This window comes from Peromyscus leucopus, chromosome 6, assembly GCF_004664715.2.
Source record: "Peromyscus leucopus breed LL Stock chromosome 6, UCI_PerLeu_2.1, whole genome shotgun sequence".
NCBI classification, from domain to species: domain Eukaryota; kingdom Metazoa; phylum Chordata; class Mammalia; order Rodentia; family Cricetidae; genus Peromyscus; species Peromyscus leucopus.
Genome location: NC_051068.1, coordinates 90,826,048 through 90,838,214, shown reverse-complemented (window position 1 = coordinate 90,838,214; position 12,167 = coordinate 90,826,048).

The following is a 12,167-nucleotide window of genomic DNA, read 5'->3' as shown; positions in this document are numbered from 1 at the left end:
AATCTGGTATTCGTTAATTTTGAAAAGAATCATAATTTTTGTTTCCTGTGGAAACAAAAGCATTACCTCTCCCCCAGTGCAACATATTTTTTTTTACTTTCATTCTGAAGTAAAGACATTCTTAAAGTATATAGGTTGGTTTAATTTAGCAGTTTCCATAATTCAAAGTCCCTCAGCAGCTATTGTTATTTGTATATTAGCATTTAAAATATTCATAGTCAACAAAGCATCATACAGGGGTCCTAATGCCCTGTGTATTTCCCATCCTTACATGGCTTATTCTTTTTATATTACTTTACTCTTTCTTTAAAAACTTTATTATTTTTAAACTATTTATTTTCTTTTTCTTTATTTACCATCTAAGTACATTTTTAAACTCCCTATAACCTGTTCAGAGGTCTTTCTCAGTCTGGACCTGGCTTTTTCCCCCATATCTGCAGCCTCCTCTGACTATGTGAGCCAAATCTTACACAGGCTACTTCTGTGCCACTCTGCTTAGCACATGGCATGCTGGAGGCTGGCTCCACCCCCATCAGTTCCATGAGAACTTAGTTTCATGTCAGCATTACCAGCCTGGAGTTGCATCTACCCTCCTCAGCTCTGGGAATTTGCTGTGTCTGCCTGAAGCAGGAGTTTATACTCAGTGCTCAGTTGCACAGCAGGGCCTCTTAAAAGAGCCATGCCTCCGTACGCCTACCTGAGAGACAGCGTTCTCAGGACCTAAGTGGATATTTAAGCCTCCACATTGGATGTCAAATGCGATGAGTTTTTTTCTGTCTCATCAGCCAGCTGCCAAATAATGACATGGAGACTTACTAATCATGTAAGCTCGATCCATAGCTTAGGCTTGTTTCTAACTAGCTCTTATAACTTAAATTAACCCATTTATATTAATCTGTGTTCTACAACATGGCATTACGTCTCTTCCATCTTGTACCTTCTGTTTCCTCTATGTGTCTCCTGGTGTCTCCCATGCGCCTAGATTCCTCCTCCTCTTCTTTTCCCTCCCTGGAAATCCCACTTAGACCTCCTGCCTAGCTATTAGCCTTTCAGCTTTTTATTATACCAATCACAGCAATACTCCTTAACACAGTGTAAAAATATCCCACAACAGGCCTGAGCCTCATATATTGACAACTGGGCACAGTAGGTTTGTAGAATTTAAGTGAGATGACCTTTAGGAAATTCCCACAAAAGTGGCCGGTAATAGTGACTTACAAGTATTAGTACTAACAGTCACCATTACACCAAAGTGTATTCTTCCTCTTTCACAAATAAATCTCATTAAAGATGTGCTGGTTATTGACAGTAGTCAAGGAAAAATGCCAAAAGCAGTGCAGTGCACATGGAGGGATAGGAACAGTGTACTTAGAAGCAATTACAAGAAGATAGGAAAGTACTACTCAGAAGTCATAGCCAGTTTGTGCTGGGCTTTTCCTTCCCTGAAATGACATGCTCTCTGCGAGAGGAAAATTAACAAGAACTACATTGCACGGCTGAAAAAAAAAATGAGCAAATATTTTAATCACTTATTTTGCTCCTTTGTGGTAAGTGGTTTATTCCTATACTGGCTAGCTGAAATAGATGAATGTTTGAGTGAGTAGATATGAAACATAAGCAGCAGTGAGCATGGTATCTTATCAACTAAAAGGACTGGTGGGCTATAAATCCTGCTTCTCATACTGAACTCCATCCCAGCTGGTTTTCTGTATAAGGAAGGATGCTCCACAGTTCTCATTAACCAGCCTCATCAAAGTTGCATCTGTGCCTTGACATCTTTCAAGTCTAGCTTTCAGGTGCCGCCCGCTAAGGCAGAGCTAGATTAACAAACAAAATGGCATTAGCAGAGGCCCATTTCTCACTCAGGCCTCACATCCTGGTGACTGAAGCTCTACCACTCTTCTTATTCTGGGTCTAGACTGAGAGAACAGTTTCCCTCTGGGATTCTGTGCACATCCCAACAGAGAAACAAAGAGGGCAGGGCGTAAAGTAACTCTCACGTCTACTTGCATGAGACACGCATCCCTCCTACTAGTCATCATTGGCCAAAGCAAGTCATATGATTAAGCTTTGTCTTTGGTAGAAAGGGGGAAGTAGGTACTGATCAACAGTAATATGTCTTTCACTCACTTCTACTTGCTTCTATTACTGATTCTTTTTTTTTTCTCCCAGGGTAAATGTCATTTGATGTTTATCAAATATCCTCCTGGTTTTCTGTGAGACTTGATTAGTTCCATGGTTTGATATTGGCTTTAGTGTTACTGTCTCAAAGAGATTAGAATTATAAAAAAAGAAGAGATGTGTGTGCTTGGTTGGTTTTTGCCACAATTAAACTTCCAGATCACTGCATGCATTTATTCTAAAGCAAATTCTTGCAAATTTTATATTCACAATGCAGAAACTCTTACCTGGTCAAATTGTTCACAACATGTGACTAGGAGTGCTCAGCCCTAAGTAGGACATCTATAGCAGCCATCCTTCACCAGGACTCAGAGAACATCATGGAAGATGGAGCAAAAAAATTAAAAGAGCTAGAGGATGGCAAGGAGTACTGCCAAGTGCTCTCTTCTGGACAGCACATGACCATTGCACTCCAAAACTCACAGCAGCTGTGGTTACCTCCACACGATCAAACCAGACAAAATTCCAGCAGGGATGGAGAAGAGACTCATGAGGCCCATCCCTAACTGAAAACCTATCAGTAGTTGATGGCTGATGAGGGAGAAACAGTCATTTTTGTTTGATGTTGTAGCCACTAGCAGGGTGCCCATGCTCCATTTGGATGGCTCCACATCCAGGCAGATACAGGAAGCACTAACTGAACTCGATTGTTTTATAGAAGATGTAGTAGAAGAAGAAGAAGGAAGAGGAGGAGGAGGAGAGGGAGGGAGGGGGAGAGAGAGAGAGAGAGAGAGAGAGAGAGAGAGAGAGAGAGAGAGAGAAGAGGACGTAAAGTTGGGAGGGGGACCTGTTAGGGAATTCAGGTGGAATTGAAGAGAGGGCAGAAGAATGGATATACTCCAAATATATCGTGTAAATTAATTAAATATTTTTAAAGTTATATTGTTTTACTACTCCCTATTAGCTAGTGACTGTATCTTCTAATCTGCTAAAGTTTTAGGCTTTATATTTATAATAATTATAACTTTATGTTTTCATAACTATTTGCTGATGAAAATGACTCAAAGAAACTGAGTGTGTCTCCTAGGAGAAAAATTGGTTCTGCATTGTAGTTCTGCTACTAAACTGCCCTGTGATAGGAAAAGGCAGGTCCATGTCTTGGGTTTGGAAATTCATGATGTCATTCTTAATGGAATTGGTGAGACTGGAGAATGTTCATTATTTAATGACTGTAATGGGCTCTGAAAGCATTCTGCACTCTGTGTGATTTTCAATGCCAAGCCACCAAAATCAAAGGGAAAAGAGAAATCACCTAATTACCATGGAAGTCATTCTCTCCATGAGTCAGAGAAACTCACTTCTGCATTATGAATTGCATAATTCACCTCACATTCAATTTCCAAATTATATTATCAATTTGAGTTTGTATTTTTACGCAAATTACCTTAAATCACCTCACACCAATATTCTAGCTCGGAGAAGTGGTCTGGAATTGTGTCTGAGGTAAGACAAGCTATTTTCTTCAGAGAGCTCTATAAAACTCTATCTGAATCAGTGACCAGTGTTTCAACCCCACCTGTCCCATTCTCATACTCTTTAAGAGTTTCCTGGAATCTATAACACACTGTAACAGATGATTCCAGATCACTCCCATTAGAAATTAAGGAAAATTGCATTCATTTGCTAAAAAATAGATATGCAGGTAGTTTTGACGTGGGCTATACAGGCATGGGATGGGAGATGACAAACTCCTCCGCAGTGGCGGCAATCCGATGCATCCACGAAGCTGTCTTACTGCAAGACATCAGATGCCTGCAAACAAGAAAGATCCAGAACAGCCAAAATGAGCTGGGATCAGCAAGGTCCACTTAGACCACTATGAGCTGCCCTTGGCTTCATCACAACAGTATCTTCATACTATTAGCCTTACAAAATTTCCTGGTCTCATCAAGTATGTGACAGCATGTACCACATCTGAAAACTGCACATAAGAACAGAAAAGGGAAGCAAACTGCATTCTGGGAAACCATGACTCATTACTGGAGTTCACTACTCCCCCCTACCACCACCTTAACTCATGAATAATCCTCCCTTCCTTAAAATATTCTCATAAAACAAGCTGTCCACAGTCCAGTAACGGGCTCTGTCTTATGAAGCCCACACTCACCCACTGAGTACATACCCTTGCCCTGTAATAAATTTCATCTCAACTCTTTAATTCTTCAGCTCCTTTGCCCTCATCTCTGAACTTTTTTTTTCTCTGATTCTGGTAAGAACCAGGACACAGTGAGTAGAGGCTCCATCTTTTCACTTGGTATCTGAGAGCTTTCCAGCCTCCACCTACCAGTTACATTTTCATAGTTGGTATGTAGGGAAGTAGTCAACTACCTTGATCTCTACATCTCTTTTATTTCTTGTCTGAGGCTGATTCTCCCTCCAACATATACAAACACATTCCTGATTTTCTTACTCCCACCTTCTAATGTGTGGAGGGGTGGAGGAAAAGACATCCTTCCTCAGAGCCTGTCCATTCTCAGCTAGAGAAGAGAAGACAAGGTGACTCTTGTCTGATAAGCTTTGGCAAGAGAGTGTGAGCACCAGTGAGCTTTCTGGGGAAACCATAACAGGCAGCCATTGCCATGAGGCCAAAGAAGATTTTCATGTCTGAGGATTAACTTCCTACAGACTTTTCAAAATGAAATGGCCCTGTAGAACAGCGGGGTTCTAAGCTTTGTTCTATGTTTTAGAGGGTGTTTTGTTTTTTCCTCTTTCTAAAGTCAAGACAAAAAAAATTGAACTTTTAAGAAAAAGTTTTAACTTCAAATCTATGGCCTTTTCCTTTTGGAATTAATGAACATAATTGGGCTTTATTTCCCTTTGTGGAAAATCAATTGCATATTTTATTTGTCCACTAACTTCATAGAGTAGCATTCTATTCATTTTGATGATATAATCTTCCAGCCATCCATTGTTTATGCAAAGGGGAATAAAAGCTCGACTATGAGAGGATTACAAAATGTCTGAGGAGAGCACTTAAACATGACAAGACTTTTGTTCCTAATTAAAGGGGGATAGCTCATCCATTACCTCCTGCCCTTTAGAAGCTCCAGATCCCCCTGCAAGCTTCTCTCTTGCTGGCCTGTGTGTGTTTGCACTTCCTTAGAAGGGTCAGCATCCTTCATCAGCACACCTGAAGCTCCCTCCACACTCTCACAGGGGAAGTCTCACTGAACAACAGCCTCTGCATTCAAAGACACTGCATTAAGTGGGATGAACATGAATCTCACAAGTGAAAGAATTAATTACCTAAGTGAAAGGATTAAGCTTAGCAAAACCTTTTCTGAAAGATGTCTGTTGGTTTCTAGAAACTAAACAATTAAGCAACTTTAATCAAAGTTGGTGTTTTCTTTCCTTTTCTGTAAAACAGAAATAATAAAAAGGTTTTCATGTGACACCATGGAAGGAGGAACTCTCTCAAGGCCCTTCCCCAAGGTGAAGACTACAGACAATCAATGGCTACAGAGAGAAACACTTTTCTCCAGGGACAAATTACCTGATGGGTTATTCCAGCAGTCCTCAACCTGTGGTCACACAACTTGGGGTCAAATGACCCTTTCACAGGGGTCGCCTAAGACTATCCTGCATATCAGATATTTATATTATGATTCATAACAGCAGCAAAAGTACAGCTATGAAGTATCAGCAAAAATAATTTTATGATTGGGGTTCACCACGACATGAAGAACTGTATTAAATGGTCACAGCATTAGGAAGGTTGAGAACCAGTGGGTCGTCCAATCTCAAGTGGACAGCCTTAAACACTTGGACATCCAAGCAACACTAAACAGACTCAGAAGGGTTTTGATGTGTGTATAGGTGTGTGTGTGTAGTAATAATTAACGTAAAACAAAGTCATGGATTAGAGAGGGAGTAATGAGCACAGGAGTTAGAAGGAGAGGGGGCAGTACAATGTAAATACAGTAATGATGTAAATAGTGATGATGTAAATACAGTAATGATATAAATACAGTACTCCTGTATGATATGCTAGAGAGGGAGCAGTACAATGTAAATACAGTAATGATGTGTGGTGGTATTGTGTTCCCCAAAATACTGTGCACCCTAATAAACTTATCTGGGGTCAGAGACAGAACAGCCATTAGATACAAACGCTAGAAAATGGTGGCACTCACACCTTTAATCCTAGCATTCCAGAGGTAGAAATCCCTCTGGATCTCTGTGAGTTCAAGGCCACATTGGAAACAGCCAGGCATGGTGACACACGCCTTTAATCCCAAGAAGTGAGCCTTTAATCCTAGGGAGTGGGATTAAAAGTGGGCAAAAACAGAAAGTTATACAAGGCGTGGAGACCAGAAACTAGAAGCATTTGGCTGGTTAAGCTTTCAGGCTTTCGAGCAGCACAGTTCAGCTGAGAGCCATTGGGATGAGGATACAGAAGCTTCCAGTCTGAGGAAACAGGATCAGCTGAGGAACTGTCGAGGTGAGGAAGCTGTGGCTTGTTCTGCTTCTCTGATCTTCCAACATTCACCCCAATACCTGGCTCCAGGTTTGATTTTATTGATAAGACCAGTTAAGATTTGTGCTACAATGATGTAAATACAGTAATCCTGTATGATATGCTAAAGATAATAAAATTTTAAATTAAAAAAAAAAAAAGCTCTTCACTTTGAGGTGTCCTGAAAGCAAAGCTTTGGACTTTTTCAGAATGAAGACCAAGCTACTTGAATATGCAATACCATAAGGAAACTTTTATTTCCAAAATAAACTAAAAGCCTGCTGATTGTCATGTGCTTGGTTAAATCCTCATATATACTAGATCATTCTCTCTATAACCCTGAGTAAATATTACTGACCTTATTTTATAGGTTAGAAAAATTAAAGCACACAGAGTACACACAATGTCAGGGGGTGATACTGAGGAAATGTCAGCCAATGGGTACAGAGTTTTAATTAAAGAGGGTGGGTAATGTAAGGAGATGTGCTGTCAATATAATACATTAGTCACTTTTCTCATCTTGGTCACAAAATATCTGGCAGAAGCAGCTTAAGGGACCAAAGACTGATTTTGGTCCACGGTTTCAGTTCATAACGGCAGGGAAGGCAGAACTTCCCTGAAGGTAAAAGCTTGTGGTAGAGATTCCTCACATCTTGGTGGATCGGGAACTAAATGACAAGGAATAGGGACAGGAAGGTACCTTAGATAAGATATGTCTAAAGATGCATCTCCTGTGACCTACTTCCCTCATCTAGATATCACCTCCAAAAGATTCCACACGCTCCCAAAAAAGGGACTACCAGCTAGGGGGTATCTCTAAACCATTGAGCCTGCATGTAGCATTTCACATTCAAACCATAACATACAGTAATTATAACAAGTATTAGTGTTTTGTATGCTTGAAAATTGAGAATATATTACTAACTGTTCTTACAACCAAAATGATAAATATTTGAGTCATCTATATGGCTTGATTAAGTATTTCACAATGCATACAGATATCAAACACTATATATATACAGTAATTATACCCCAATAAAGCTGGGAAGCACACACATATGGTTAGCAAATACTGATGCCATTATTTAAACCAACACTTTATCATTATATAACAGTATATCTCCATGGTTTTTGTGGGCGCTATTGCCACTGTTAGCATTCTGAACCGCTCCTTGGGGACCCGCCCAGTGTCCTGATGTCATCTTATGTAAAGTCCCCTTTAAACCCCTCCCCCTTTTGCCTTCTTCCTCCTCCCACCATGAGGTAGTGCACACCTCTGCTCTCCCCTCCCCCCCTTATTCCTTATCCCTTTCCCTTTATAAATAATAAAACTTTCCACGTGGATGCCATGTCTGCATGGAGTAACTTTCCACGGTACCACGCCACTGCCTGCTGTGTTTACATGGCGTGTCTCCTTGACAACCGCCTGCCTCTGGGCACCTTGGCTCAAACCCGCCAAGGTCTCTCGCATGCACTTTTACAAAAGCCGCCCTGACTAGCCCCATTCCAGCCTTGCTGGCAACTTCCTGACTCCACCTTAGAAGCAAACAGAACTTGTATGAGTTATTAGGCAGAACTCACCAGATAAAGATATATAGTATAATTAGACTACATGTAGCTCCGTCTTATTCCTGTGGGGGCCCAATTAGTTTAGTTGTCCTAAGTTTAATTTTTGTCATCTCTACATTGAAATGAAAATAGAGACATCTCCTTGCAGGGTTATTTTAAGGACCAGACGAGCGAATCCTCACAAAGCTTTCAATGTCAGCCACTTCCATCAGTCATTCTGTGAATACATGAAGACAGTTATTCTGTGAATACATGAGGACAGTTATTCTGTGAATACATGAGGACAGTTATTCTGTGAATACATGAGGACAGTTATTCTGTGAATACATGAGGACAGTTATTCTGTGAATACATGAGGACAGTTATTCTGTGAATACATATATCTCTAGGCTTTGTACTCCTGGTGTCTGCTTGATAGTTGGCTTGTGGTATGTTCTCAATAATTATTTGATGATTTCATGAAATGAAATTAGCAAGGGCTCATTATCAAACAGTATAAGCCTGTATCAAAGGCCAATTCTATAGAAAACGAGAAATGGAGAGATATCTAAAGTCAGATACTCAGTTACTGAAAAAAAAAAAAAGGAATGCATACACAAAATAAACCTGACTATTAGGCCTAAAAGAAAACCAAAGCCAAATCTGGCTGAAATCACAAGAAGAAGGACAGAGCATTAAGATATGGATGCACACGCCATGTCATAAAGGACGACTTCTCTACCATTCTTGAAAATAAACTGTTGACTGAGTACCTTGTAGGTAACCAAAGTTATACTGGGTGCTGATATTACGACTAATAATCGTTACAATTACTTGAGTACTGCTGATTTCTTTATCCTGCTTATTGAAACTGCAAAGCAGTCTGCTAGTGAAGAGGGGGACTTATCCTTGATGTCTGCTGAGGCAGCAGTACATTCATCCAATATCAGATGCCAAATTGCAGATGAGACAGATTGCCAAATGCAAACTGTCAAATTGCCAAAAAGTTTAGAAATGTCTTCCTAGTATGCTTCACTCACTTTGAAAATATAAAAGACAAACAATGAGAGGGGGGGATGAAAATGGAACCAAATTTGAAAATATGCTTTGCTTTGGATAGCACCCCACTTGCCCATGATAGGACCCTCTCTCTGACATAATGACTGACTGGGCTTTAAGGGCATTTGAAGAACTGGCTGTTTCTCCTTAGAGTTGATGAGCATGGAACACTACAACATGAGCTAACTGAAACAGTCCTTAGAAGGCTCCTCATCAAGTTGGCCTGATTTAGGCTTGAATAGCCTCACAACCGTTTGTTGAGACAAGATGTAGTAGTTATTTTTGTGTTGCTTTGAAAAGAAAATAAAAACACACCTGACAAAATCAGCTTAAAGCAGGAACAGCTTATTTTGACCCACAGGTTAAGGAACAGTATAGTCAGTCATGGTGGGGAAGGCACTGTGACAGAACTGTGAGGTGGTGGGTCCCACTGGGTTCACAGTCAGGAAGCAGAGAAAGCAAAGATAACACTCGGCCCACTTCCTCCTTTTTACTCAGCTCAGGACTCCACCCGGTGGAATGATGCCATCCACATTCAGGGTGGGTCATACCTCTTCAGTTAAACCTCTCTGGAAGCACTCTCCCAGACATGCTAAAGGCATGTTTCTTAGGTGATTCTAAATAGAGTCAAGTTGACAATAAAGATCAGCCTTCACACAATGGCTGTATATTTCTGGCACATCCTATCCATAGGTTCCTTGGTAGAAAGAACTGACAAGAAATCAAATTGTACTCCAGGAGGAAGACCTACATCACATTGGATTCCTGAGGACTGAAGAAGGCAGACACAAGAGGCTGATAAATATAACAATATCTCTGACAAGATTATTTAACATAAAGGAAGTCTCCAGGAATGAGATTCTCAAAAGATAAAAAAAAAAAAAAAAAAAAAAAACATAAAAATGTCTACTTAGTAATCACCTTGGGAATGAACTCAGCACAGAGTTCATTTATGTCCCTTGTGTCCTCTTCTTCCTCCCTTTCCAAATCTCAACAGCATCAGAAAGAACCACAAAAGCTTGCAGGAGGCCAGGCAGTGGTGGCGCACGCCTTTAATCCCAGCACTCGAGAGGCAGAGGCAGGCGGATCTCTGTGAGTTCGAGTACAGCCTGGTCTACCAAGTGAGCTCCAGGAAAGGTGCAAAGCTACACAGAGAAACCCTGTATCGAAAAACAAACAAACAAACAAACAAACAAAAACTTGCAGGAGAAAATTAGTGAGCAAGGAGAATGAAAAGATGAAGACAGGAGCCAACCATGCCTGTCTCCCACCTCTGCCAACCACAAAGAGGCCTGAGCTGGGAAAGGGCATGCATCTCACACCGAGTCAAGTTCAGCTGAGATGAACATCTTGTACTTGGCAACCCTGGTTCATTCTTTGGAGTTCAGTGTGTTTCTTGAAAGAGAAGAAGGTAAGATATGCTAGTCTAAGTGTGAACAAAAATACTATGGAGCTCACCCAAGTTCCAACTTAAGCAAGAGGTAAATTACTTCAATCGAATGTCTGAATCGGGGCTGAAGGAGACAATACAAGGTTGTGTTTATGTTGGGTGTCATGAGTCATATTTACATCACACGTCGTGAGTCATGTTTTTCCGCAGACTAATCTCACAGCTAATCTGCTTCTGCCTTTCCTTATGTATCTCTCTGCTTCTCCCCTTCATTAAATCCATCATTAAAAGTCTGTCAGTCGGTTTGACCTTGTCTGTCTGTTCTGAGTCTGATCTGTGCCTGCCTGAAGGCATTCTTGTGAATCTGTGTCTGTACCTAACAAAGGGTTTTGCTCTCTCTTTTACTGACCAGCACAGAAGTCATCATCTGGGGAAGGAATGAGGGACACTCTGCAAACATCTCTAACAGAGTTTTACAAGGGATTAAGTGGCTGACTCTAACTGACCTAGAGAACAAGCATGATCAAATAATGTCCAAATGCTGCTTCAACATTCATGATGGATATTCATGCACAAAGCCACTTCCAGCCTGTCTTCTGTTTCCAGCAAATGATTATCATAACACTCATGCACATACACACACATTGCTCTTGGGTCAGGATATAGAATAATACATAATTTTAAATTACACTTACACCTTAGCTTAGGTTGTAAAAGTTGATTACTTGGGAAATCCAAGGCAAATAAGGTTGAGGGTTGCATTGTTTTCATAAAAGCAAATTAGACTGGCTGAGTATGCAGTAGAACAGCAATCTTAACACTTAAGTGAACTCAAGATGTATTCTGTAAAGTATCCTATGTCTTCCCCGTGTGAGGCTTTCTGTGCTGTTAAATAAAGGAGAAAGTAAAACCCCTTGTTAAAGACAGGCACAGATAAACAGACACTCTGGCTATGAGGTCCAGCAAATATTCCAGTTTGTCAGAATGTAAGAGATGTTCTCATCATAAAAATGCACCACCACAAAAAGGAATTGAAAATTGATATTAAAACATACCATGACTGCTAAACAACATTTTAACACAAACTTCTGTCTTCTCTTAGTCCCTCTAGTGCAGAACACAGAGCATCTACGTTAGCACTTAATCAAACAGTGCCTTGAACATAGGAAAAGCTCAGTGAGTGAAAACTAGTATTACATCCCCTCTCCACCTCTGGCAGGTGGAAGAGCTGGCCCTAGGAGCATGAGTGTGGGAGAACAGGCCCTGTCCCACACCACTTCAGCACTCGGGAGAGTGGCCACTGTACCTTGCCTGGGCAGCACAGTAGAACTGGCCCTGATAGCGCAGGTGTGGGTGAACAGAACTGGGCGGCCTTTTGCTGTTGCTACATAGGGTGAACTAGCCAGGACTATGCTGGAGAGCTGGCCCTGGTGATGAGGATGAGGGAGAGTTGGTGGGCTGACCAACCCAGCTACTACTCAGGCCCAGAACCAGAGCTATGAGTTGACCCACCCAACATCAACCCTATCGATG